This window comes from Amblyomma americanum, chromosome 9, assembly GCF_052857255.1.
Source record: "Amblyomma americanum isolate KBUSLIRL-KWMA chromosome 9, ASM5285725v1, whole genome shotgun sequence".
Taxonomy (NCBI): Eukaryota; Metazoa; Arthropoda; class Arachnida; order Ixodida; family Ixodidae; genus Amblyomma; species Amblyomma americanum.
In genome coordinates, this window is record NC_135505.1 from 16,907,758 (window position 1) to 16,935,717 (window position 27,960).

The following is a 27,960-nucleotide window of genomic DNA, read 5'->3' on the forward strand; positions in this document are numbered from 1 at the left end:
GAAGCACGAGCTCCCAACAAGGGTGGTTCTGCGCTCACCAAGGTCGCACTAAACGTGATTGAGCCCCTTGGCATGCAGCCTCAGGAGCTCTGTTTGTCTGAAATTACATAGTTGAAGCGAAATTTTTGTTCCTGTTCAGCTGTATGGCTTTATGCCCCTCTCCCATAATGTAATGTCCCCAGAGGGCTCTGAGTGTATTTGAATAAATAAATGAATCAATAAATATACATTGTCATCATCATCATCAGTCTGAATGCACCCACTGCAGGGCAAATGCCTCTCCCATGTCTGTCCAATTAACCCTCTCCTTTGCCAGCTGCGCCCACCCTATGCCTGCAAACTTCGTTATCTCATTCGCCCACCTAACCGTATGCAGCCCCTGCTACGCTTGCCTTATCTTGGAATCCACTCCGTTGCCTTGAAAGACTAGAGGTTATATTGCCTTCGTAATATATGTCCTGCCCAAACCCATTTCTTCCTCCTGGTTTCGACTAGGACGCCATTACCATGCGTTTGTTCCCTCACCAACTCTGTGCGCTTCCGGTGTCTTAACGTTATACCTATCATTTTTATTTCCATGGCTCACTGCGCTGCCATTAATTCAACCTCAACTCTTTTCGTTAGCCTCCACGTTTCTGCACCCTAGGTGTGTACCGGTAAGATACAGCTGTTGTACATTTTTCTCTTGGGGGATATTAGCGATCTGCTATTCATGATCTGAGAGAACCTGTCATATGTGCACCACCCCATTCTTATTCTTCTATTTATTTCCCGCTCATAATCCTGATCAGGTGTCACTACCTGCCCTGAGTAGACGGATTCCTTTACCACTTCCAGCACCTCGTTGCCAATTGTGAACGGTTGTTCTCTTGCTAGACTGTTGAACATTACTTTCAATTTCTGTATGTTAACTTTTAGACCCACCGTTCTGCTCTGTCTAACTCATTGACCATGCTTTGCAGTTCAGCTCTTGAGTGACTTAGCAAGGCAATCTCGGCAGCAAATCGGAGATTATTTAGGTATCCTCCATTAACTCTTAACCCCAACTGTTCGCAATTCAGACCGCGGCCTCCTGCATTGGCGAGATCGTGTCTCCTCGAGCGTGAGCTGCAGAAGTAGGTGGTAGGATGGTTCGACACGATACCGGCAAGCTATGTCAGTAGGCGAAAGATCTGATTAAGAAACGTCAGAGCTGAGGGTGTCTAACCCTACTGACAAAATAGAACTAGCAGAGCTATCGAAGTTAATAAATAAGTGCAAGGTAGCCAACATAATCAAGTTTAATATAGAGAGAATCGAGCATGCTCTAAAGAAGGGAGATAGCCTGAAAGCGGCGAAGATGAAACTAGGCATAGGTAAAAACCAGATGTATGCGTTAAGAGAAAAGGAGGGCAATGTCATTAGCAATATAGATAAGACAGTTGTAGTTTAGCAGCCGAAGAGTTCTACGCAAATCTATACAGTAGCGATTGTAATCAGATCGTTAATGATAGAGACAGCAGCGCACAGTAATGCGTCATCCCGCTAGTAAAATACACATGACAGGAACGTATGTTACTGCTGTCTCAGTGTAAAGATTGCAGGTTTTAGCGCCTGAGCAGAGGTGTCGGCCCTCAGCGGGCACGCACTGCGCAGCTTGTACAGTCGCGCTCAGAAAAAAATGACCACGGCTCCTGTCGGATCGATAGATGGGTGGATGTTAGGAGCGCCACCGGCGTGGTGGCAAGTGTCATCGTGCTCGGTATTTTGTTTTGCATTTCTGTCAACCAATCTGTCAAACTTTACATTATGGTGTCTAGATTCGCTCCTGATACAGATACTGCGCTATTTCCTTTCCCTAAAAAAACAACCAATTTTCAATTCGCCGTTTACTTTAAATCCAAATGCAATCAACTTTTATATGGCCAATTTTCATTCTTGATTTTGTATCGCTACGTCTCCATCGTACTTTTTGAGCCACAAATCTTCCAATGGCTTTTGATTAACGCCTACCCCTGAAAAGTAAACTATCCCTGGGGACTGAGTAACTCTTATTGTACCGACATCTGAATGGATGCTGCCACTTCAAGTAAAATGTTTTAAATTGTTTCTAAGGGTTTACCGCACACTGCACACGCGGCATATTATTGGTTAAATTTCTTTACGTAGCTTACAGTTCTAAGACATTCTCATCTCGCTTCAAACAATGCGGGCCTGTCTCTGGAGTTGCCAAAGGAGCATTCATTCCTTTGCGATGTGGCTTCTACAGCGAAGTTGTATACCTCTACCATGCAAGGAAATTTTCGTCGTGTCCGAGAATGTCGCTCCGCGCAGCCTGCAGCCACCATCAAATTCTGAAATAAGTGTTTAAATACTGCGGGGCACAGCATTGTATTTGAAAAAATTTTGAGAAGCCGTTCGTCTGCTCTCCGGAGACCCTTACAGGATTCCGGAAAGCGACGATGACTGTCCTTATAATATGCAGTGATGTCTTTGAATTTAATTAGAGATTGGGTAGGCTCGAAGCAGGCTTCCTGATTAAGTGTGAGTGCCCGGGGAGTGAGCGCGTGGGCCGCCTGATCGGCTAAGTCATTGCCATGAAGTCCCTGGTGGCCGGGAGCCCAGATGAGGTTACAGTTTGGAGGGTCGCTGCACCGACAGCAATTTTGTAGGATGCGCCAGGCGAGAGGAGGTATCCAACCCAGCTCATAGTTCGGACAGGCCCCCTTCGAGTCGGTAATGATGTGTTTTCCTTGTGGGAGGGAGAGTGCGAGCTCAATCGCGCTTTTATTCGCGTGTGCTGCCCTGGTGGCACCGCCCTGGTGAAGTGCATGGAGACACCATTGTACGATGTGATAATTGGAAATATACCAGAGGCCTGTGAGCCGTGAAATTTAGATATTAATCGAAAGAAATCGGAGGGCGTTGCTAAATTTTCTCCTGTCATAGACAATAACGAGGTTGCCAGCGAAAATGGCGAGGGCGAGGACCCAAAACTGGTGTTGGCTGGAAAGGAAGTTTCTGGACGAAGTACGGAAAATACTGCTTTAAGCGTCGGGCCTATGCGGTTCACCAAGGAACTGTTTCAAAAAGAGGTCAATGAAGTCGTGTTGGGTGAAAGTAGGAAAGGTGTTTCGTGGCAAGCACGGCACTTCGCCCTCTTATTCTGTCGAGAAGGGTTTTGCTGTATTGCCTCTGTCATCTCGCTTCCGGCAGAGAGGTTCGATGGGTAGTACTTTACAATTCTTGCCGATCACAGGTGTTAAGGCTTGCCCACTTTAGCCCATTGCTGGGCGTCAGGGCATTAAGAATATTACAGATCAAGTTCTGGAAGAATTCAACTGGCCAGGAGTGCAGGAGGAGATTAAAAGATATGCCAGGTCATGTGACCCCTGCCAAAGGGCGTGCCCGAATGGCAAAGTACGGAAATCTCCATTTGCCTCTTATCAACACTCCACTCGACCCGGTCGCTGTAAATATTATCGGTGCGCTGTCGCACACATCGGTGAAAGGGAATGGATATATTCTCACTCTCATCGATTTTGCAACGCAGTGTCTCGACACCGTGGATTTGCCAAAGATATATTCAGCAACCGTGGCAGAAGATTTGGGGGAGGTGTTTTCACGAATAAGTTTTCCGAGAGAGATCCTTTGTGACCAGGTCTGCTGTTTTACTTCCGAAATGATAAGAGAGCTTAACGATCTCTTGGCGGTGAAACACCTCAGTACGACCCCTTAGCATCCAATGTGCAATGGAATGGTGGAGAAATTTAACGGCACACTCAAGCATATGCCGCTGAAGCTCAGTCAGGAGCAGCCTAAAACATGGCATCATTATACCGCTCCGCATCTGTTTTCAAACATGGAGGTGCCGCAGGCGAGTCTGGGGTTTTCTCCGTTTGAGTTTATATTTGGGCGACATGAGCGAGAACCGCTCGTAGACCTAAGATAGCTCTGGACAAGGGAAGAGCTGAGAGAAGACACGAAGACGACATATGGTTATGTTCTCGATCTAAGACAACGTCTCGAGAAAACAGAGTGGAAGATCAAGATTCGTTGCGTGCCCAACAGTCTATGAAGAGATGCTATCACAGGAACAGCAAAAATCGGCATTTAATGGTCAGAGATCGTGCCCTCATTCTTTTTGCACAGTAGCCAAAATAAACTCCTGATGCAGTGCAAATGTCCGTTCATGGTTTCTGGCAAAAGAACGACGTGGCTTGTTGGATCGACATGGGCTACGCGTCAATATGCTCAAACGCTACGAAGAGCGTGCGTCCCAAAAGACGGTGCAAGTACCATCTTTTGTCCAAGACCAAAAACAGCGTTCTCTACCCAATCTGGTCACTATCAGTTCGCCTATATGCCATTCGTCATTATGTCAGCATCGGCTATCTTTACGCGCTTGATGCGCATTCTGCTACAAGGCATAGACAATTTAGTTCATTACATCGATGATGTTCTCTTAGCGACCTCTACATGGGAATAACGTGTTCGGACTTTAAACAGGCAATTTAGCAGGGTGCGCGAGGCCGGCCTCACTATCAAACCGCAGAAAAGTGAAATCGGAGCCAACATTTTCTCTCTTAGTCACCAGCTTGGAGAAGGGACAATTCGTGCTGTGTTGTGTTGGGCTTCATGGCGCATAGGCAACCAATGCCATCATGCGCCAAGCTCGAAGTATAGGAGAAATCTCTGGATAATTTTATAGAAATGTGAAAATCGTTGGTGGTGCAGAGTGCTGAAGTATTTAGAATTACCTCATGATGACCAAGAAAAAGATTCTAGGAATGGGTACTATTAAAAACTTTTAAAGGGGGTTGGGTAACCTCAGCGGCCATCCTTACCAGGGCAAGGATCTCGAGGCTCTCAACCAATCAAATAAAGACCTCACCCTTTTTCTCAGGAATAAGAAATGGATGAGGTGTATCAGGCGATGTACTGGGTCATGATTTACATATTTTAAAGAAAACCGGCTTCTGTTAAAAATCTAAAAACCAAGACATGTCCACAATAGCATTATCACTCAAGAGCTGTGATGGATGAAAAGGGACGCATTGGTTGTAAAACAAAGAAAATCACTTTTTCCGCAGCTTTTCCAGTTTAGAGCATGGAATTAAAAGGGGATTGACTTTAAGTTCATCTCCGCATGTACAAACCGGTATGTCTTCTTTATTTAGCAGAAAGTTGCGTGTAATGTGTGTGCGGCCTATCCGGAGATGGCAGATAATGACCTCCTTGAAACGTTTCTGGTGCACACTTGACTTCCATTCGCCTAGGACTGGTTTTATTAACCGTAGTTTGCTATTTAGTTCGCTGTTCCAAGTGGACTGCCACTTTTCTCTTACATTACTATGTAGTAAGTTCATGCAATCTCTACAGGGCATATTTATGTTCTCAATTTGTTTGTCACAAGCTTGAGCAGCGCACAAATATGCTCTTTCATTGCCCTTTATGCCGACATAATACCCAGCAGAGTCTTATGTTTTGTCCTTGAGCTATGCCTGTTGTAATGTTGTGTATGAGGTCGACAAGCAGCGGGGTTATTGCATTTTTAGAATGAAGGGCTGTGAGCACACTTCGTGAGTCTGTGTAAATAATACTGTTGGAGAGGTTCTCATTTACTATTTTTTCTATGGCTACACAGATAGCGTAATATTCCGCAGTGAAGACGGAAGCGCACTGTGGAAGTATTACTATTTTATTCCAATTTCCCTGTACAACTGCGCTTCCAACGTTATGCATCTGTTTTTGAAACGTCGGTATAAAATGCTGCGAAAGTTGTGTACTTTTCCTCAAGTGTGAAGAATTCTTGTATTATATGTTGTTGCGGAATTTGTTTCTTACGGAACTGTGTAAGAGTGAAATCACAGATTTCAGAGAAATTGTGCCATGGCGGCAGTGGACCTCGCCTGCGGGCAATGTTTGGCAATACGTCTATTATGCCAAGGTTCCGGCGCATCTGTTCAAATCGCAAGAGGAGAGTCCAAGTAGCTTGCGGTTTGCTGTTGAGCAGTGTTCCAGAAAGCCACTTTGTGGCGATAGGTTAACATAAATGCTTATGCAGTGAACGGATTTTTAAAACGTATGAGCATGTGAGCAGGGCTCTTCTATCTGTAAGCGATTGTTCATTCGTTTCTACATGGTGACTGTTTACGGGTGATGTCCTATATGCACCAGTGGAGAGACGCAAACCTAAATTATGTACTGGATCTAGCCGTTTGAAGTACGATGGTCTCGCTGACCCATACACTATGCATCCGTAATCCAGGGTAGAGCGTACTACAGAGCGGTATATTTGTAAGAGACATGTCCTATCGGCTCCGCAGTGTTTTCTCGACAGCACTTTGAGTATGGTCAGGGATCGAGAAGCCTTATTTTTCAACGCATTTATGTTAGGCAGGAAGGCGAGCTTTCTTTCGAATGTTATACCTAGAAATTTATGGGTTTTCTTCACGGGTAAGTCTATTTTGTTCAGGTGTAGGGTGGGATCTATCTGCATGCCTCGTCTGAGTGAGAAAAAAAATGGCCACCGATTTCTGTGGAGAAAAACTGAAGCCATTTTGGTCTGCCCATGTTGCCAGTTTATTGTTGGCTGTATCCGTCGTTCGCATGTTGATGTATTCGAGTATGTGTAAGCTATCTGGATATCATCTACATAGACAGAATACATATCGCACCTTGGGATTATTTAACTGATAGAATTAATTTTTACAATAAAGAGTGTTGGGCTCAAAATACATCCTTGAGGTACTCGATTTTCTTGGATAAACTTCCTTGAAAGGGTTGAGCCTAGGAGGACATGAAATGTACGGTTAGACAAAAAGCCTTTAGGGCAGTTCAACATACTGCCGCGGATGCCCAGTTCAGCCAGGTCCTGAATAATCCCAAACCTCCACGTTGTGTCATACGCCTTCTCTAAATCGAAGAAGACTGCGAGTCAATGCTGTCTGTGTATAAAAGCCTCACGAACACTGTTTTTAAGAGGAACCAGGTGGTCAATGGTTGAGCAAGCTTTTTTAAAACCGCATTGATGGACATCCAGAAGCTCCCGGTCTTCTAACACGAATGATTGTCTGATATTCAATACAGCTTCAAAAGATTTCGCTAGACAGCTATTCAGAACTATGGGCCTATAGCTGCTAGGAAGGGTGGAGGGTTTTTCGGGTTTTAATACTGAAACAATAATGGCCATCTTCCAGGCTTCGGCAAGTTTCCCCGACGCCCAAACTTCGTTAAAAAAAATTTAAAGTGCCTCCACAGCCGGTTCAGAGAGATGAACCAGCATCTGATAATGTATTTCATTTGGGCCAGGTGCAGTTTGCTTACCAGCGGACAGTACTTTATTAATTTCTTGGATTGTAAGCAGGTTATTATAGGGTTCATTTCAACTGCCACTTGTCGGCAGTCTTTGTTTTTCAGCTGTGTTTTTATATTTGAGGAATGATTCTCTGTAGTGAGATGAACTGAAAACTGCAGAAAAATATTCACCCAAAGTATCGGCCTGTTCTTCTAAATTTGTCTGTATGCCAGGTGTTGATAGAAACGGAACTGTGAAAGGGGCTGCCATTTATGTTTTTTGCCATCTCGCACATTTGTTATGACGTAATTAAGCTGTTTATTAATGAGACGCAGCTCACGCATTGTTGTTTCATTTTCATAGGCTCTGATAATTTCGAGAAGCAAGCGACCAAGCGACGACACGAAGATTGTGGCGCTCCAAGCTGATAGCTGGTCATCGGACCACCTGCCGAGCTGCCTCGTGGCTACAGCCTGATCGCCTTCCATCGCGCAGGCGATCTGCGCCCCTACCCAGGCAGAAGCGGCTGACATCGCACGCAGCGCCCTCCACTCAGTCGCCTACAAAAGGGATCGTCCACAAGCACCGAACGGGATTTGCAGCCGACTGCTCGCAGCTCACGCATTGTTGTTTCATTTTCATAGGCTCTGATAATTTCGAGAAGCAAGCGACCAAGCGACGACACGAAGATTGTGGCGCTCCAAGCTGATAGCTGGTCATCGGACCACCTGCCGAGCTGCCTCGTGGCTACAGCCTGATCGCCTTCCATCGCGCAGGCGATCTGCGCCCCTACCCAGGCAGAAGCGGCTGACATCGCACGCAGCGCCCTCCACTCAGTCGCCTACAAAAGGGATCGTCCACAAGCACCGAAGGGGATTTGCAGCCGACTGCTCGCAGCTCACGCATTGTTGTTTCATTTTCATAGGCTCTGATAATTTCGAGAAGCAAGCGACCAAGCGACGACACGAAGATTGTGGCGCTCCAAGCTGATAGCTGGTCATCGGACCACCTGCCGAGCTGCCTCGTGGCTACAGCCTGATCGCCTTCCATCGCGCAGGCGATCTGCGCCCCTACCCAGGCAGAAGCGGCTGACATCGCACGCAGCGCCCTCCACTCAGTCGCCTACAAAAGGGATCGTCCACAAGCACCGAACGGGATTTGCAGCCGACTGTTCGCAGCTCACGCATTGTTGTTTCATTTTCATAGGTGAGTGGGTTGTGACAACAGCTTCTTCAACTTCGGTACTGTTTAGGCTGCAAATCCCGAGTGTCGTTTGATTCACCATGGGCATTGATCTGTGTACTTACCGTGCGCGGATAGGCCGCTTTGTAGCGCATGGCCATTTTGCCAGTGGTTGTTCGCCAATATGGCTTAGGCCTGCCTTGGCTACTAGTTGCTGGCGCATGGGTGGACGTTGTTCCTTGGTCTTGTTTTGTATTGCTCGTTTGATACTCTGCGCTGGCGACGTAGAGACCAACCCAGGCCCGGATAAGGTGGACCAAGTTCTCGCGCTTCTTAAAGAGTTAACGTTGTCAAATGAAAAATTTCAGAAAGACGCTTCAAACAAACTAAAGGATATTCAAACGAGCGTCACTGACATCAAAAGGCGACTCAGTGGTGTCGAAGAGCGACTAAAAGCAGTTGATAACCTGTGTCATGACGTCACCACCGTTAACTCAGTCGTTCAGGAATCGCAAGAGCAGCTGAAGACCATAGAAACTAAACAGTTGGAGCAGGCCAATCTTGTTGTTGATGACCTAAATAACCGTACGCGCAGAAATAACCTAATATTTAAGGGAATCCCGGAAGAACCAAAAGAAGCATGGGTTGACACTGAACGCATCATCAACCAGTTCGTGTTAACTAAGCTAGGCTTCAATGCAGGCGAAATAGAGCGAGCCCACAGAATAGGTCGACCTAAAACAGGTCACATCCGACCAATTGTCGTGAAATTTCTGAATTTTAAAGACAAGAGCATCATTTTAAGAAATGCTTCCAAATTGAAGGACCTGCAGAAGCCACGCGTGTGGATTGAAGATTTCTCGGCCCGTATACAGCTCATCAGGAAAAAACTCAGAGCTTTCACTCGCGAAGCACGTAAGCCTAACGAAAAATATACTGTGGTCTACGATAAACTCCTTCTTGGAAGCAAATGTTACACCCTTGATTCATCACAAAACAAAGTAACCTGTCTTTCAACGCGCAATGAAGCCGAAGTATGTCGCCTGAGTGCGCAACCTACTGTTGGCGCACGAGGGGACGAAACAAACCAGAATGATTGACACAGTCATGCTAATCAAGGTGATTCCTTGTCACTCCTGTTGTGCAACTTTCGAAGCATGTTTCACAAACAAGACCAGCTATGTGCATTTATTGAGGCTTGTTCTGTAGATATTGTTCTTGGGACAGAAACTTGGCTTACACCCGATATTGGGGACAACGAGCTGTCGCTCTCTAGAAATTTTACTATATTTAGAAATGATAGGGTGGGCGCACGGGGAGGCGGTGTTGTAGTTGCCGTGCAATCTAATCTATGTGCTCGCGTTGTTGACACACAGTCAAATATTGAAATTTTGTGGATTTCACTTCAGGTCTGTCCCTCTGTGACTTGCGCAGTCGGAGTCTGTTACCGTCCGCCTGATGCTACTTCTGAATTCATCGAGAGTCTTAATCATTCCCTAACTTTAATCCAAGACAAGTATCCAACTTCACCTATAATACTTGCTGGCGATTTTAACTACCCCACAATAAATTGGCAGAGGTGTACGCCCCTAGGTTGCGCAAAGAAGAGCGAATGCAAGGAATTTCTCGATGTTCTTTGTTCATTTGATCTGCATCAAATAGTTTGCAAACCAACACGTGGAAAAGCTATTCTAGATCTAGTCCTCACAACCAATCCGGAAAATATGCTTGTTCACGTCCTTGAATGTATTAGCGACCACAACGTAGTACACTGTGAATACGAATTACAAAGTAGTAAACCAGAAAAGGCAACGAAATCAATTTACGATTACTCCCGTGCAAATATCGACGCGATTCTTACAGAGCTGTCATATTTTTCTGTGTGGTTCTTGGAAACCATGGCTTATCGCAATACAAATGATAACTGGCTCGCTATCCGAAGGAGGCTTATTGAACTGAAACAAAAGCACGTTCCCAAAATTAGAATAACGTCATCAACACAGAGCACATGGTTCACGTCCCAAGTGAAGAGAGCAATAAATAAAAAGAAACGCCTTTACTCTAAAGCTATGTTGTCCCACTCAGATGGTGATTGGCAGCGATACCAAGAACAATCAAATAAATGTAAAGCTGAAATTGAAGCATCTAAAAACAAGTTTTTTAACGGTGACATCGTCAGCATGATAATGAACAATCCGAAAAAGTTTTGGAAAGTAATTAACCCTAAACACTCTTCTCAATCCACTATACCAATCGTTAATAACGGTGTGCTACTCTCACCATCTGAAGCTGCGACTGAATTAAACTCGTTTTTCAGCTCTGTATTCACAAACGAAAATCCAATTCCACCTGACCTTACGTTTCCTTCAATTGACTCATCTATGAATGATCTCATAATTACACCAGAGGGAATAGAATCGGCCATCGATCGACTTTCTAATAACTCAGCGCCAGGTCCAGACGGCATCTGCACAAAGATGCTTAAAATGACTAAACCTATATTATCTCCCGTATTAGCCACCCTTTTCCAGCAATCAATATACAGGAATCGTACCAGATGACTGGAAGGTCGGTCGTATCATTCCCATTTACAAATCAGGTGACCGTTCAGTGCCCTCAAACTATAGACCTATATCCTTAACTAGTATTCCATGTAAATTACTTGAGCATATTATATCTTCCGCAGTTATGAAATATTTATCTGAACATAACTTCTTTTCTAACAATCAACATGGATTTCAGAAAGGACGCTCTTGTGAAACACAGCTTTTTGAACTTATAACTGATCTTCATCAAGCTGTTCACGATTCCATAATAATCGATGCCATATTTATTGACTTCAAGAAAGCATTCGATAAAGTTCCCCATTCTCGCTTAATAACGAAACTTAGCCGGCTTAACATACATGAAAAAATTGTTAATTGGATCTCAAGTTTTTTAACCGATCGCTACCAGTTTGTTTCCGTAAATGATCACTTTTCCGCTTTAGCACAAGTTAAATCTGGCGTTCCCCAGGGATCCGTACTCGGCCCAATCTTATTCTTAATTTACATTAATGACATCAGTAACAACCTGACCTCAACAGTTCGATTGTTTGCAGATGACTGCGTGCTTTACAGACAAATTATTACCTCTGAAGACGCTAATATTTTACAGGCCGACCTAAACAAAATTTCACTTTGGTGCGAGCAATGGCAAATGGAAATTAATGTTTCTAAAACAAAAACTATGACATTTACCAGAGCCAGTAACGTTCACTCAAGTTCATATTTTATGAACAGCATATGCATAGAGAATGTGTATACATTAAAATATTTGGGAGTCCATTTAACTTCTAACCTTACATGGAATGATCACATTGATGAAATAATTTCTAAAGCAAATAAAACACTTGGTTTCATTAGGCGAAATTTATATTTAGCAAATCAGTCAACTAAATTATTAGCTTACACAGCTCTAGTTCGCTCAAAGATTGAATACGCTTCCATAATATGGAATCCAAATCAGACTTACCTAATAAACAAGCTGGAATCTTTACAAAATAAAGCAGCACGCTTCATCACTAAAACATACTCTAGAACATCCAGCATCACGGCTATCAAAAAGTCCCTCCAATTACCGTCTCTAGAAACACGACGACTGTTAGCACTACTTTCCCACTTCCACAGATTGTATCATGCCCCGTCATCCTTTACAGCATCCCATATCAAACCACCACAAAAAATTTTCCCCCGCCTCGACCATCCCTTCAAAGTGCGTCCCATGTTTGCGCGTACGAATCTCCTGCGACAATCACCGCTCTTTCTAGCTATTCATCACTGGAATAAGCTGCCAAAAGAAATTGCTTCTATACGTGATCATGACTCATTTGTAAGTAATTTGAAACGCAGTTTTACGCATGTTGGGTAAAAGCAGAATTTCATGCCTTTGACGCATTGTAAGTGTATCTACATGCTTTGTACGGAGTGTTGTTGTTGTTCTTTTTTTTGTATGCATGTATGCAATTCTCTCTCCTTTTTTTCTTTTTATATTTTCTTGTTGCATTCGGTGATCCTTACCGCGATGTTCTATATTGCCTTGCCCCCCCCCCCCTTAATTGTGTTTGAAATATCCTGTTGTTAACCCCCCCCCCCCCCCCCCCCCCCCCCCTATGTAATGCCCATAAGGGCCTTTAGGGTATCTGAATAAAAAAAAAACTTTTTCTGCATTACGGCGAATATATCGAGCTTTTGCTCTGATCTTTTCGAACTTTACAAAATTCTCCGGCGTTGGGTACCTACGGAATATTCCCTAAACTTGGTTTTGTTTCTTTTTTGCACCTCGGCATTCTTGTGTGTACCAAATTTTGGGATTCTGCTTTACTACTCCAGATGACCGAGGAATTGCTATGCGTGCAGTGATTAAAATAGAGTTTCTGATAACTTCATTCAGTTAATCTATGCTGAGATCGTCTGAAACTATTTTATCGAAGCTGGCCCTTTTTCTAAATAGTGTCCAGTCGGCTGAATGTAACTTCCACCGTCGGGGTTTCGTTGGGGTGACTAGCGGCGCGGATGTTAGGCTTATTATTACAGGGAGGTGATTGCTGCCGCGCTGGTTACCGTTGACATCCCTTTTAAAAATCACAAAAGAGAGAGGGTGAACTAAAAGTGAAACCTATGGAACTCATTTTTCCCGTGTTCGGAGAGCAGTATGTATCTTTGCCGGTGTTTAAAAGACAAGCATTATTACTTAGAATAAATCTAAAATATGACCTCTTTCATCAGTGTGTGCACTACCCAAAAACCGGAGTGGGCATTAAAATCATGAACTAGCAGATATGGCTCTGGTAGCTGTTCTAACAAGGATTCTAAATCATGAAGTGTTGCTGTTAGGTGTGGCTCAAGATGTATGGTACATATGGCGAGTGTTTTAATATGAATGATGGTGACTGCGACGGCTTCGTATTTGGTTTTAAGTTTGATCTCGCAGGTTGGTGCACCATTCAGGATCGCAATTGCAACACCTCCACACAGTTTGCTTGCTTTCTCTCGGTCACACCGAAAGACATTGTACTTGTTTAAAACATATTTTTGTTCTGGACCTAAGTTGGTCTCCTTTAAGCATTCAGCCACCGGGGACATTGTGTTTAAAAGTTCTTTTATGTCACCGTAGTTATTGATTAGTCCTCGGCAGTTCCATTGTATAAGGAACGCCATGTTTGATGAGTGTAGTTCATCATCATCATAATCATTTTTGAACCCTTAAAGATCCCGTCAGGGACATTACATAAGGGGGGGGGGGAAGACAGTGATGTGAAACGGTCACACAAAGGCATGTAAGCATAAAAATGCATAAAAAAAAGAAATAACAAGAATAACAAGTTTGACGTGAAATTAGCGTCAGGTGATTCAAATAGAACAGAATATACATGGCAAAGCAGTAGTATATAAATTACACATTAAAAAGTACGGAAATTAAATAAGTGGGAAAACACTTGTGGGGGGGGGGGGGTGTCACAATAACACAAGCAGTTCAAATTGCACGCAGAGCATCGCGAGGGAAGTAGCTATAGTTGGATCAAGTGTCTGTTATTAGCTGCCTAAATCTGGTGGGATTAGTTTCGATGACAACGGTTTCAGGAAGATTGTTCCATTCCTCTATGGCGATGGGAAGGAAAGATTTGTTGAAAGCGTTGGATGAACCATGCAACCGCTGAATGCCTGAGGGAGTTGAATAATCGGCGAGATGAGCGTAAGGGAGTGGGTTAAAGTATAGTTTGTGGAAAAGACAAAGAATTGATACTTTTCTGCGGAATGCTAATGGTTCAGGCCGAGAGACGATTTTAGGTTGGTAACGCTGTGTCGGGACGAATACTGCGACGTTATGAAGCGCGCTGCCCGATTCTGGATAGCTTCGAGCAGTTGTATTAAGTAGACCTGGTGAGGGTTCCATATTGCTGAGGCATATTCCATTTTAGCGCGAATGAATGTTTCGTATGCTTGTTGTCTGATTGGTGCAGGGGACATTGATAGTGATCTTCGGATAAAGCCAAGAGCTCTGGAAGTGCTTGCGCAAAGTTTGATAATGTGATCTGACCATGTTAATTTGTTCGTTATTTCGACGCCAAGGTACCTGTAAGAATTCGTTACTGACAGCGCCACAGAGTTCAGGGAGTACTGGAAATTAGTAATGGAACGTTTGCGTGATATGTGCATGCATTTACATTTCGAAATATTAAGCTGCATGAGCCAGTCGGAGCACCATTTCTGTATTTTATTTAGGTCGTCCTGTAATAATTCCTGGTCAGTGTTATCAGATATGCGGCGATAAATGACGCAATCATCCGCAAAAAGACGGACAGATGACGAGATTCCAGATGGCAGGTCGTTGATGAAGATTAGGAAGAGCAGCGGAGCAAGGACGGAACCCTGGGGTACACCGGAGATAACTACGGTAGTTGCAGATACGTGATTAGCGATGACGGTGAACTGCGAGCGATTAGTCAAGAAGCAGCGAATCCAGGAAAAGACTAGAGGGTCGAGTGACAGGCATGCGAGTTTACAGATGAGACGTTGGTGAGGAACGCGATCAAATGCTTTAGAGAAATCTAGGTAAATGGGGTCTGTTTGAAATAAAGAATCTAGACTTAGATGAAGATCAGTTGTGAATTCGAAGAGTTGTGTTTCACATGAGAAGCCTGCCCTGAAACCATGCTGTTTGGGAAAGAAAAAAAGAGTTTTTATCGAGGTGATCTGCAATATTGGAGTACAGTATATGCTCAAAGAGTTTACACGAGATGCATGTTAATGAAATAGGACGATAATTCGAGGGGTCAGAGCGGTCACCGGTCTTAAAAACGGGAACAACTTTGCTTGTTTTCCAATCGTCCGGAATTTGGCCGGTCTTTAGAGATTGGACGAAAATGAGCTGTAGGATTTGGCTAGACAATTCTTTGGTTCCTTTGAGGATTTTGGCAGGTATGTTGTCGGGTCCTGGGGAAGTAGACGGCTTGAGATTTTCGATGAGCTTAGAAATTCCCTCAGGTGTGATGGTAACAGGTGGCATTGAATCAAAATTAAGTTGCGGTAAAGTAGTCCTGTTGTCCGGTGGTTCGTGGGTGAAGACTGAGGTGAAGTAGGAATTCATAGTATCAGAGCGTTCTGAAAGCGGAACGTGTGTGCCATCTTGTCTTCTCAAAGAAATGTTGTATGAGCTGTTTTTGTTGGGCGTTATCAGATTCCAGAATTTCTTTGGGTTAGAGGGCATTATGTCTAGGAGATCATGATTGTAGAATTTTCTTTTAGACGACCGTAATAACTGGGTGTATTCGCGAAGACTGGCGAAGTATTTGTTCCATTTGACAGATGATGTAGAATTTTTGGCATTACGGAAGAGGCGTTTTTTCTTCCGCGATAATTTGCGCAAGGCATTCGAAAACCAAGGCTTAGTGGCGTCGCCGCGGATGCATATGAGTGGTACGTAAGCGTCAATGAGCGACAAAAGTTTGTGCTTAAAAAGGCACCAGTTTTCATTAACGGATCTCGTAGACATGGATAGGAGGAAAGCAGCGAAACTTAGGATACCGGTTTTGGGGGTGCCAATGCTGGGGTCTTTTTTCTTTTTCGCTCCAGGGAGCAGTGCCTCTGCTGCAGCAAAGGCGAGTTCTGAGTTGTGTCCATCGCCTCACTAGAGGCTATGGACTTCCGCGGTGAACCCGCGGGTGTACGGTTTGTGGGCTTCTCCCGACAAGGGGAAGCATTGCGGGCGGCCGACTGAGGGGCCGACGGGCCCTTGTTCAGAGGTGGCAGGGCAGCCTTCGCTGCGTCTGCCGGGGGCGGCCCTGCCTCAGGCTTTGACTGGGCAGTGAATAATAATAATAATAATAATAATAATAATAATAATAATAATAATAATAATAATAATTGGTTTTTGGGGAAAGGAAATGGCACAGTATCTGTCTCATATATCGTTGGACACCTGAACCGCGCCGTAAGGGAAGGGATAAAGGAGGGAGTTAAAGAAGAAAGGAAGAAGATGTGCCGTAGTGGAGGGCTCCGGAATAATTTCGACCACCTGGGGATATTTAACGTGCACTGAAATCGCACAGCACACGGGCGCCTTAGCGTTTTTGCTCAATAAAAACGCAGCCACCGTGGTCGGGTTCGAACCCGGCAACTCCGGATCAGAAGTCGAGCACCCTAACCACTAAGCCACCACTGGACAGTGGCCGAAGCCTGCTGTGGTGTGCCGCCCCTGCGCACCACATCGGCGAAATTTGCTTTTGCTGTGAACTGGAAGGCTGAGGGGAGTCTCTTTCGTGCTTCTTGATAAGTTACGTTTTCCTTTGTCTTTATGGTTTTTATATCCTTCTCTCTCTTCCGGGTCGGGCACGAGCTCGAGTACGCGGGGTGATCCCCTTCGCAGTTTGCGCACAGTGGTGAAGCATTGCAGTCCACGGATTCGTGATTGTTTGACGAACACTTTGCACATGTTTGGTGGCCACGACAGCTTTGTGAGTCATGGCCAAATCTTTGACATTTCAAGCAGCGTCTGGGGTTTGGGATATATGGCCTTACATTTATTTTAAGACATCCTACTTCTATGGTTTCGGGAAGTTGGCTGGAGGCAAAGGCCAGGACTATTCGACCCGCAAATCACATCGCTAGTGATTCTAGACGAGCCTCGCGCCACAAGCATACCCTTAGCCTGGAACCTATTTTTGCACGCACAAATACGTACATGTTTTCTTTTTTCCAAGAAAAGTTTTTGAATGGGACGCCCTACCGCAGAACTCTCCTTTGCTTTCTAATCATTCTTGATATCTACACTGCTGCATTCGTAGCTGCACTGTAACTGCATTTTTATGTGTGTTTTTGCATTGTCTATTTTGTGGCATCTATATTGTTCGGTACTTTGAAGTTTGAAGTTTTAAGTTTATTTGACATCAATTTGTCAGAGGTGACGGGACAAAAGGCAATTCATTTTTTTGCCTGACGTGGCCCCGTCACCCGTTACATTGCTCAGGGGGGTGGCAAATTATACAGCGAAATACACAAAGCAAAACAAGAAAAGTAACAACATCGCATACGTACTACATGAATTATATGTAAGGATCAATGAGTTACACATAATTAACACAAATGCAATGAAAAATGAAGGAAACAACAACGCATAGCTAAAATGTCTCTAGGACAAAACAAAAAAATTGACAAAGCAAACAATGAGATACACAGAATTAACATACAGGCAAGGAGAGAAATAGCACGCAAACCAATGAAAACCGCATCGCATGTCTCCTACGTCTTTAGGACAACAAAACCAAAAATAGCGAACCTGGACATACACCCAGCGAGTAAAAAAAAAAAAAAACCTAGAAACTGGACACTTTATGGAGAAGACAGGGACAGAAGGTACATTTTAACATTGTTCTTGAAGTTACGGGGGGAACGAGGCTGCTGCAGAAGTTCCATAATACGTGGGTGTTTATTAAGTAAATCAGGAATTAGGTAATCAATGTGCTGCATACCATAATTCGTTCTCATCAGAGGCATTTGAAAGTGACTATACCTGAAATCATAAGGTTTCTTGTTAGGGAAGTATAATGCATAAAAGGAAACTGGGTCACGGGTGACTTCATGATATATATGATATGCAAGCTTTAGTTGAAACAGTCCGTTTATCTTGAGTAAATTATGTTTTAAGAATAATGGGTATGTATGTTCTAGCGGACCTACATCTTCTATGCAACGCAGAGCTCGTTTTTGCAATATCTCAAGCCTGCGCAAGTTTGTCTTGGTAGTGGTGCCCCAGATTAACAGACAGTAATGTAAATGAGACTGTACTAAAGCAAAATACAACTGACGTTTAATAGAGCTGGGAACCAAATATCTCACTTTATACAAAATGCCTAGAGATCTAGAGATATTTGTGTGAACCTTATTTATATGAGAAGTCCAGCTTAAGTTTTCCTCAAATAGGACACCTAAGAACCTATAAATGGAAACGTGTTCAAGGGCTGAGTCTTGGTACTTGACCTGGATATTAAAATTTTCAGGTTTATTTCGCGGCTTAAACATTACGTACTTTGTTTTCCGAACGTTCAATTGCATTTGGTTTATCCGGAGCCAGCATGAAAGCTCATGTAGCCAGGTGTTCGCGAGGGTTTCTAGTGTAGATAACTGTTTTCCTGAAAAAAACACACTGGTGTCATCTGCATAAAGTATAATATCGGGTGTGTTTGGTATGAGGACAATATCATTAATTTAAATTATAAACAGCAGGGGTCCCAGGATTGAACCTTGTGGAACACCATATGCAATCGGTTCTAGAATAGAAGAATGTCCATTAAGGCTTGTAAATTGGTATCTGTCCGTCAGGTAGCTACGAATCAGATTGAGAGCAACGCCACGGATTCCATAAAAAGGAAGTTTATAAAATAATATTTGATGTTTAATAGAATCAAACGCTTTTCTGAAATCAAGGAACAGACCTAGCGTGAATCGGTTATTTTCAAAATTATTGATAACCTTGTTTTTAATATTCAGAAGGGCTATTTCAGTTGAGCTATTTGGACGGAAACCGTATTGCTGCCTCACAAGAAGCTCTCTTTCAATACAGAACTTACTTAGGCGTGATTTTATCACTTTCTCAAGCACTTTAGAAAATAATGGCAGTACTGAAATAGGTCTGTAATTATTGATATCATCATGCGCACCACCTTTATGCAGAACCGCCACCTTTGCAATTTTCATGCTGTTTGGAAAGATTGCTGTAGCTAACGAGCTATTGCATATATGCTGCAGAGGAAGAGATATGAGGTCAACAACAGATGCTATAGGCAGAGCCTTGATATCATCGTTCCCTGGGGCAGCATTTTTGCTTAAAGAGCTAAGACAGCAAATAATTTCAAGCTCACTGCATGGAGTCAGGAAGAATGAATCAACCACACTAGGAGATAAGTATTTGTCAAGTCCATCCATATCTACCACCTGTTGTGTCGTAGCCCCGGAGTTTAAAAAATGAGTGTTAAATTTATTTGCCAAACAAGTGTCCTTATACTCAACACCATCAATTTTAAGAACGTTAGGTATCTTAGCGTTGAGCGAGCATGACTACGTTGTGAACAACAAAAAAGGGGGGCACATGAGCATTCATTGTTTAAAGTGCAAAAGAAAAAGTAAAGAGGGTTGTCGTCCTCTCTTTCACAAGTGCAAAGTCCTTTACGTGCACAAATGCCAAATTACCCGAGAAATTGTTGAAGCTTTGGAGATAGCGCGAGCTGGCGATGATTGCATAAGTGCTCCATCAATTCTGCTGTCACAAAAAGAGATGGCATATCTGACATCTTTCATATGTGTTACATGATAACTGGTATCAGTCATAACTCTGCGGTAATTGCCCTGTAAGCATGTGCAGACACTTATCAAGAGTATAAATTTCGCTTCTTGCATGAAATAAAATCAGTTGGAAGTAAGCGCTCGTGTTGTCTGCCTTAGTCTGTGTCCTTGTGTTTTTGCGCTTTTACGTTCAGAATGGAAAACCAACTCGCACAAATGCAGCCATTATTGAGTTAGGTATCTTGTTGCTAGTTTTTCCTATAATGTCTTTGAGGCAGTTCCATACCTTTTTAGTATTACTGGAGATGGCTTCAAACTTTTGCGTGTAGTATTGTAACCGGGCCTTCTTAAGATCTGAACTGAGCTTGTTCCTGGTTCGTTTATATTCAGCAAAGAGATCAAGGTTCTTTGACCGAACAAACTTGTCGTACAGTTTATCGCGTGCCTTTATTCTTTTATATAACTGTTTGGTTACCCAGGGTTTTCTGGATTTCTTGCAAACTTTGACCGGCTGCAAAGGAAATGCTTTGTTATAACTTTCCTTTACCTTAAGTAGGAAAATTTCATAGGATAAACTTGGGTTTTCCTCCGAGTAGACATCATCCCAGTTTGTCGCTTCTAACTCAGTACGGAACGTAGCTAGCGCCTCAGCACTATAATTACGATGAAAGATTGGAGCGAACTGGTCACGACCTCCCCTTCTTTTTGCCCATGGAACAAAACAGAACATGGGCAGATGATCGCTAAGTGGCAGTGTTAAAATTCCTGAAATAGTTTTCTCGTTACTATGGCTAGTTATGCACAGGTCAAGCAGTGTTTCTGTGTTAGGTGTTATCCTGGTTGGTGCATTTATAACGTTAAAACAGCCAAACGACTCGAAGGTATCCCAGAAACGTAGGCAAAGAGGGCTTTCAGATGACAGATCATTGTTGAAATCACCAACGCAAACAATAGGTACATTGAGCAGTAAGGCATGTTCGAAAATACTGGAAACAAAATTCAAGAAGTCATTGATATCACCAGAAGGTGGACGATAAACTGAAGCAATTAGGGTCCCATGAACTATTACGGCGACAGACTCATAGTGGTCGCATACAACAAAAAACTCAGGCAAGACTTCATACAAATGTTTATCTTTAATGTAGAGTGAAGTTCCACCCCCTTTTCGTGTTCTTCTGTACACGCCTACTTCTTTATAGCCTGGGACCCCGACAACCTCAGTTTCGTCTAAAAACCACGTTTCAGTGAAGGCCAAAATATCAAATTGGTGGTTCAAAGAACTCAAAGATAACTCAGTATCGTTCCATTTGTTTTTTAAACTTCTGATATTAACATGAAACAATGACATCTTTCCACCTTCAGTCTGTGCAATGCGTGTAAAAGACGAGCAGTCATGATAAGTATTTACTCGGGGCTGTGACATCAGAAATTTGAATGAACAACACAGCAGGAAATAGAACAGATTCAGCGAATCTTATCTAGATCTGCATGACTTTCAATACGAATAGCTGTGTCGCCTTGTGCCTTGCGCACAAACAACTTTCCATTGCTTTGCCAAGCGTACTGATAAGCCATTTCCGCAGCCTTCCTCTTCATTGCCCATAGCAGCTTTTTGTTATATGCCGTCAGATTGTCGAGCATATGCACACCTGAATTCGTGTCACTGAGAACACGCCTCTTCGCCATTTACTGGTCCCGTGTTGTACGTGACACAAAGCGAACAAGTACCGCCGGCGATTTTCCTTTCTTCTCGGGCAGCCTGTGCAGGCCATCGAGCTCATGTTCGGACAGCAGAGGAAGTTTTAGTTCCTTTGCCAGTGCATTTAGTTTACCAAGCAGGTCTTCATTACTATCGTGTTTCAACCCATGAATTTCCATGTTCTGTCGCCTAGTGTATTGTTCTAAGCTGTTCAATTCTTGCCTTAGCTCCTGAACTTCCTGTCCGGTGTTAGTAGCCTCAACCTTTTCCACCCTCTGCTTTTCCCCTGTATGTGTTTCCCTCTCCGGCTTGGACATACAGCATGTCCGCAGTAATCAATAAATAAAATAAATAAATAAATGTGTTTTGTTGGTATTTCCTTGTCGTCTTTCCGAATTTTGATATGATGGACTTCAGTGACGTTCTGGTCTTTCAGACCCTCCAACATCTCTTCTTCAGAAAGGTTCAGGAAATCATGCTCAGATATTACTCCTTTGGCTGTGTTCAGTGACCGGTGGGCCGCTACGGTTACACGGATGTCTCCGAAGGACACTAAGGAGGGAGTTTTGAGCATTGTGCTTTGTCTCGGATTAGGAGGAGGAGGTCGCCGCTGGCTAACTTCATCACCTTGTAGCCAAGGTCCAGGGCGTCAGAAAGAGGTTTGGAAACAATCAATGGAGAGATTTTCCTGGCTGGTTGCTCTGCATCTTCACTATGTACAACAACATACCTTGGAAAATGTTTTTGTTGTTATTTTGGTTATGTCTTCTGTCCACTCTCTTTTTAGAGCGTGATCATTTTGTGAGAGAGGGGGAGCCATAAGGTGTGTTTAATGTTCGGTCATGATGCCAGCCACCGACAATGGAGCCAAACTTGGGGACGGGACAGGAACTTGCAAGCAAGTCTTGCCCACGCCAGCTGTACACCCCAACTACAACCCACTATGACATAACTAAGGGTAGTTGGTCACACAAGGTTAACCCTCGCCGCCAGGAAGAAGGAAAAAGTAATTAAGAGAGGAGAAGACTGGAGAGTTGTGAGAAAGAGGATAGGAAAGTGAAAGATAGAGGGGAGGACAGGAAAAAGCGACTGCCGATTTCCCCCGGTCGGGTCAGGCCGGAGGTGCCGTCTACAGTAACCTAGGGCCAAAGTACTGTGTTGCCTCCGCCGAGGGGCCTTAAAGGTCCAAACGCTCGGCATCGGCCCAACCACCAGAATCCCCTTATTCCCGGACACGGCGGTGCCACGCACGGCTAGGCGTGGGTGCTCGGGTCCGTGGTGATGCGCTGTTCACCATCATCCCCCTGCGGGGATGTCCCTGCGGATGCTCGGGAACCCGTAAGGGACAATCCGTTGGAAACCGTGGTACAAAAGCTTGCCAACGTGCCGCTTCCGAAAACCAAGAAGAAAATACGTTCCTTTTTAGGGCTTGCCAGATACTACCGCGATTCTTCCCTGGCTATGCATCCTACAAAGTTCAACCGCTCTTGAACATGGCGCGCCAAAATGAACGCAACCTTGTCTCTTGGACACCACAACAGGCAAGTTGCTTTGGACGAGCACAAGAACGCACTCATTTCCAGCCCCTATGAAGTGCTCCAGTCCTGAATAAGCATTTCATGCTTCGCACAGATGTTTCCGAGGTCAGAATATTAGCCGTTCTCCTGCAGAAGCATGGTGGAGTCCTCCACACGTAATCATATGCGAGTCGACAGTTGGTACCTTGCGAATGTCGATACTCAGCGATTGAACGCGAGTGTTTGGGGACACTTTTGGCGGTTGAGAAATTCCACAACTTTTTCATCATTCAGACTGTGATCTTCATTATTCAGACTGACCACCAACCCTTGCAATATTTAACTAAGGCAAAGCACCTGAACAACAGGGTACTGCGTTGGAGCTTAACATTACAAGGGTATACATTTCGTGTAGAGTACATCAAGGACTTCAAATATGTAGGCGCCGCTTGCATGAGTTGTTTGTAAATTTCTGGAGGATGATGCATCCCAATGTACAGTGCTACTATCCGGTGTTTGCAATGGTAACCTGTGCAAATGCATTGTGGTAGTGTTTGTAGGTTGTTTTTCTTTCTTCTTCCTTCGTTCTTCGGTTATGGGTTGTTCAGTGTGTACATATTGTTACGTGGTCCAAGGCGGGAACGACGCAAGAACGCCCCGGGCACAGCACACAGGACGAGAGCACAGAACACCCAAGCCCAGAACACGAGCACCTCCGAGGCACTTCGTTCACCTCTTCCCCAAGAATATCTGTTGCTCGGTCCCCGGTCAAAAACACCCTCTCGCTTAAGATTAGAGCGTAGCAAGGGATTGCGAGAGGTAGGGCTTGAGGCGAGACCCGTGGACAACGTCGCGCTGAGGTGCACGGGAGGTAGTCGCCGGGAAGGCCGGGATGATCTCGTAGGTGATAGCGGTGACCTGGCGGAGCACACGGTATGGGCCAACTTACCGGGACAGAAGTTTTTCGCAAAGCCCGACGCGGCGTGATGGCGACCAAAGCAAGACGAGGGCTCCTGGGAGAAAGTGACCATGCAGAGGCGGCGGTCGTAGCAGTCCTGCTGCGAGGCCAACGATGCTCGTAGTCGGGATCGCGCCAGTTGGCGGGCGTGGTTGGCGAGGGCAATTGCGTCGTGTGCGTATTCAGAAGGCTGTCAAGTAGATGTCAGAAGCAGTGCGCCCAAAGGCAATTGGGGCTCCCGGCCATGCAAAAGATAGAACGATGAGTAACCGGCAGTGTAACGACGGGGAGAGTTGTAGGCGAAAGTCACGTATGGGACGGCGATATCCCAGTCCCGATGGTCCGGGAAATGTAAATTGCGAGCATACCAGTGGGAGTGCGGAGGCGCTCTGTAACGCCGTTGGTTTAGGGATGATAGGCGGTGGTCAGCTTATGTTTAGTCGAGCAGAAACGCAGAATGTCGTCGACAACTTTAAACAGAAAGCAGCGGCCGCGGTCGGTGAAAAGTTAGCGGGGTGCACCATGACCGAGTATGAGGTCGTACAACAGAAAGTCGGCAAATTTAGTAGCAGTACTGGTGGGGAGGGCCCTCGTGATTGCGTAGCGAGTGGCATAGTCTGTAGCAACGGCAATCCATTTGTTTGCAGATGTGGGTTCAGGAAGCAGACCCAAAAGATCAAAGCCAACACGATAGAAACGTTCAGGGGGCACATCACAAGTTGGAGCATATCCACTGAGAGAGTAGCAGGACGTTTCCGGCGCTGGCACTGGTCGCAGGCACGAACAAATCTGTGTACGAACTGCTAGAGGCGGGGCCAAAAGAAGCGACAACGCACGCGGGCGTAAGTACGCGATACACATAGATGTTCAGCAGTGGGGAGGTCATGGAGCTCGTGGAGGACATCGGTGCGCAGGTGCTTCGGCGCAACGAGCAGGAGGTCGGGACCGGCGGGGTTGAGGCTTCTGCGGTATAGAGTGTCATGATGCAACCCAAACCGGAGCAGACTAGGTCAGATGGAGAGGAGTTGAGGCGGTCAGTAATAGAGAGGTGCTCGATATCCCGTCGTTGCTCATCGCCAACATGAGCAAAGGCAAACAGCGAGAACAGGTCGGCGGCGTAGTCACTGCCAGGATGGTCAGAAGAGTTAACGGGATATCAGGCGAGGCAATCAGTATCGAAGTGTAGCCGACCAGACTTACAGACCACGGTGTAGTCGTAGTATTGTAGGCGTAAAGCCCAGCGACCTAGCCGGCCAGTAGGATCTTTCAGTGAGGAGAGCCAGCAGAGCGATTGGTGGTCGATAAAAACCGTAAAAAGGCGGCCGTGTAAATACGAGCGAAATTTTCCAACGGCCCACAAGATGGCCAAGCACTCGTGCTCCGTGAAGGAGTAATTGCGCTCTTATGTAGATAGGAGGATGCTGGCGGTAGGCGATGACACGGTCAAACCCAGATTGCCACTGGGAAAGGACAGCGCCGTTTCCATGACCACTGGCGTCAGTGCGGACTTCAGTGGGAGCGGCTGCGTCGATGTGTGCCTAGACGGGTGAGGTGGTAAACTTCGAGATTGGAGCGGCAAAGGCGTTTTCTTGAAGAGGTCCCCAGGTGAAAGTCACGTCCTTTTTTAGCAGATCACTGAGGGGGCGGGTGATGTCTGCAAAGCCGGACACGAATCGGTTGAAGTAGGAGCACCGCCCCAAGAAGCGCCGTACGTCGTTGCCGGAACGCGACACCGGGAAGTCTTTCACGGCTCAGACCTTAGCTGGATCAGGGTGAACACCCGTGGCAACGAAGACATGGCCAAGATTGTGATCTGACGACGCGCGAAACGGCATTTGGAGCAGTTGAGCTGCAGGCCGGAATGACGGAAAAGTGAAAAAAAAATCTTGGAAAGGTCATCGAGGTGAGAGGAAAAGCTGAGGGAGAAGACAATGACGTCTGCGAGATAGCAGAGGCACGTGGACCACTTTAAACCGTGCAGAAGGGCGTCCATCATACACTAGAAGGTTGCCGGCGCGTTGCATAAGCCAAAAGGCATAACTATGAACTGATAGAGCCCATTAGGTGTCACAAACGCGGTCTTCTCGCGGTCCTGGTCATCCACTGCTATCTGCCAATAGCCAGAGCGAAGGTCTATGGAGGATAATTTGGCACCGCAGAGAAAATCAAGGGCGTCGTCAATGCGCGGCAGGGGGTACACGTCCTTTCTGGCTATCTTGTTCAGGTAGTGCTAGTCAACACAATAACGCCATGAGCCATCCTTTTTATTCACAAGGACAATTGGCGAGGCCCAGGGCTGATAATGTCCTCATCAAGCATCTTCGTAAGATCGGCGTTAATGACCTGCCGCTCGGCATGGGAAACTCGGCATGGTCGACGACGGATAGCAGAGGCATCCGCGTTGTTAATACGGTGCTTCACAGAAAGCCTGGCCCAGTGGGATGTAATTCACATCGACATGTCCGAAAAAGATTCGAGAAGGGCTCGAAGCTGTGAAGTTTGGACGGGACGCAGGTCGGAGGGCATCATGGTAGCGAATTCATATTTGAACAGCGCAATAAAACAACAAAACACAACGAAGAATAGACACCACAAGCGCTGACTCGCAACTAGATTTTTATTCGCACCAAAGGCATCTTAAATACTAAGTACACCAAACAAACAAGAGGGAAAACAAAAAGAAAACAACACAAAAGCTAATAATCATGTCCACAATGGTGACAGTCGGCACGAGCGCGAAGCTACATATCTTGGCCGGACAAGAACATCATGTTTACCAGTTAGTGTGACAGAAGGATCAGTGATCCTTCTGTCACATTAAATGAAGGATCACTAACACTTAGTGATCCTTCTTTCACACTAACTGAAGGATCACTAACACTTAGTGATCCTTCTGTCACACTTACTGATAAAGAGATGATGTTGTTATCCGGCCAAGATGTGTAGCATCGCGCTCGTGCCGGGTGTCACCGTTCTGGGCATGGTTATTAGCTTATTTTGTTGTTTTCTTTTGGTTTTCCCTCTTGTTTGTGTTTGGTGTACTTAGTATTTAAGATGCCTTTGGCGTGAATAATATCTAGTTTTGAGTCAGCGCTTGTGGTGTCCATTCTTCATTCTGTTCCGTTGTTTTATCGCGCTGTTAAAATATGAATCAGTACCAACTCGCCCGGTTCGCAGATTTAATAGTAGCGAAGGCGTCTGTAGAAAAAGAGGTAGGTTCCATGGCCAGGAGGCGACGGCGAAGGGCACAACTCATCACAGATACGTGCGCACCCGTTTCAGTGAGGGCGCGCACAGGAAAACCGTCGACTGTGACGTCCAGTAAGTTCGGCCGGGTGGTCAGTAGAGGCTTTCTGGCCGCGGTCTTTGATGCAGCGTCACCTCCGGGAGCTGCATCAGCTAGTTTTCCAGAGTGGAGCGGACGTAGGTGGCAGTGGCCGACGGACAGGGCGACAGCGGTGAGTGTGAGTGACGGCATTGGGGCGACGGAAGGAGGTTTCAGACTGGTCGGGCTTGGAGAGGGGCGAAAAGCGGCGCTGAGGGTAAGGACGGTAGTTGGTGAAGCCACCGCGGGGAGGCGACGACCAAGGTCTGCGGCAAAGTCGAGAGATGTGTCCAACGGGGGAGCAGAGAAAGCAGATGGGTCTGCCGTCAGCCGTGCGCCATTCCGCCGGATTGCGGTAACGGAGTTGAAAGCATCGTATGCAATTCCTTTGAGCACGTTGCCCACCTTGTCTGCCTCACTAGTGGTCACGTCGACCTTGTTGCAAAGAGCCAAGATGTCCTGGATGTAGGCCACATAGCTTTCGGTCGAATATTGGACTCGAGATGCAAGCTGCTTCTTGGCGGCAAGCTGTCGGTCATCAGGCCTACCAAATAGCGTCCAACTTTTCCTTAAAGGTGTCCCAGATTGTTATGTCTTTCCCGTGGGTCTCGTACCACACTCGTGGCGTGCCATTGAGGTAAACTTTGACATTGACCAGTATTAACGTAGGGTCTCGCCTGTT

The 27,960-nt window shown here is 45.4% G+C and overlaps 1 protein-coding gene across 1 annotated transcript in view; it reads right to left on the reverse strand.

Moving 5' to 3' along the window:
- Window positions 1-27,960, reverse strand: part of LOC144104474 (iris-like) — a 150,272-nt gene that overhangs the window by 14,008 nt on the left and 108,304 nt on the right. The window lies entirely within an intron of this gene.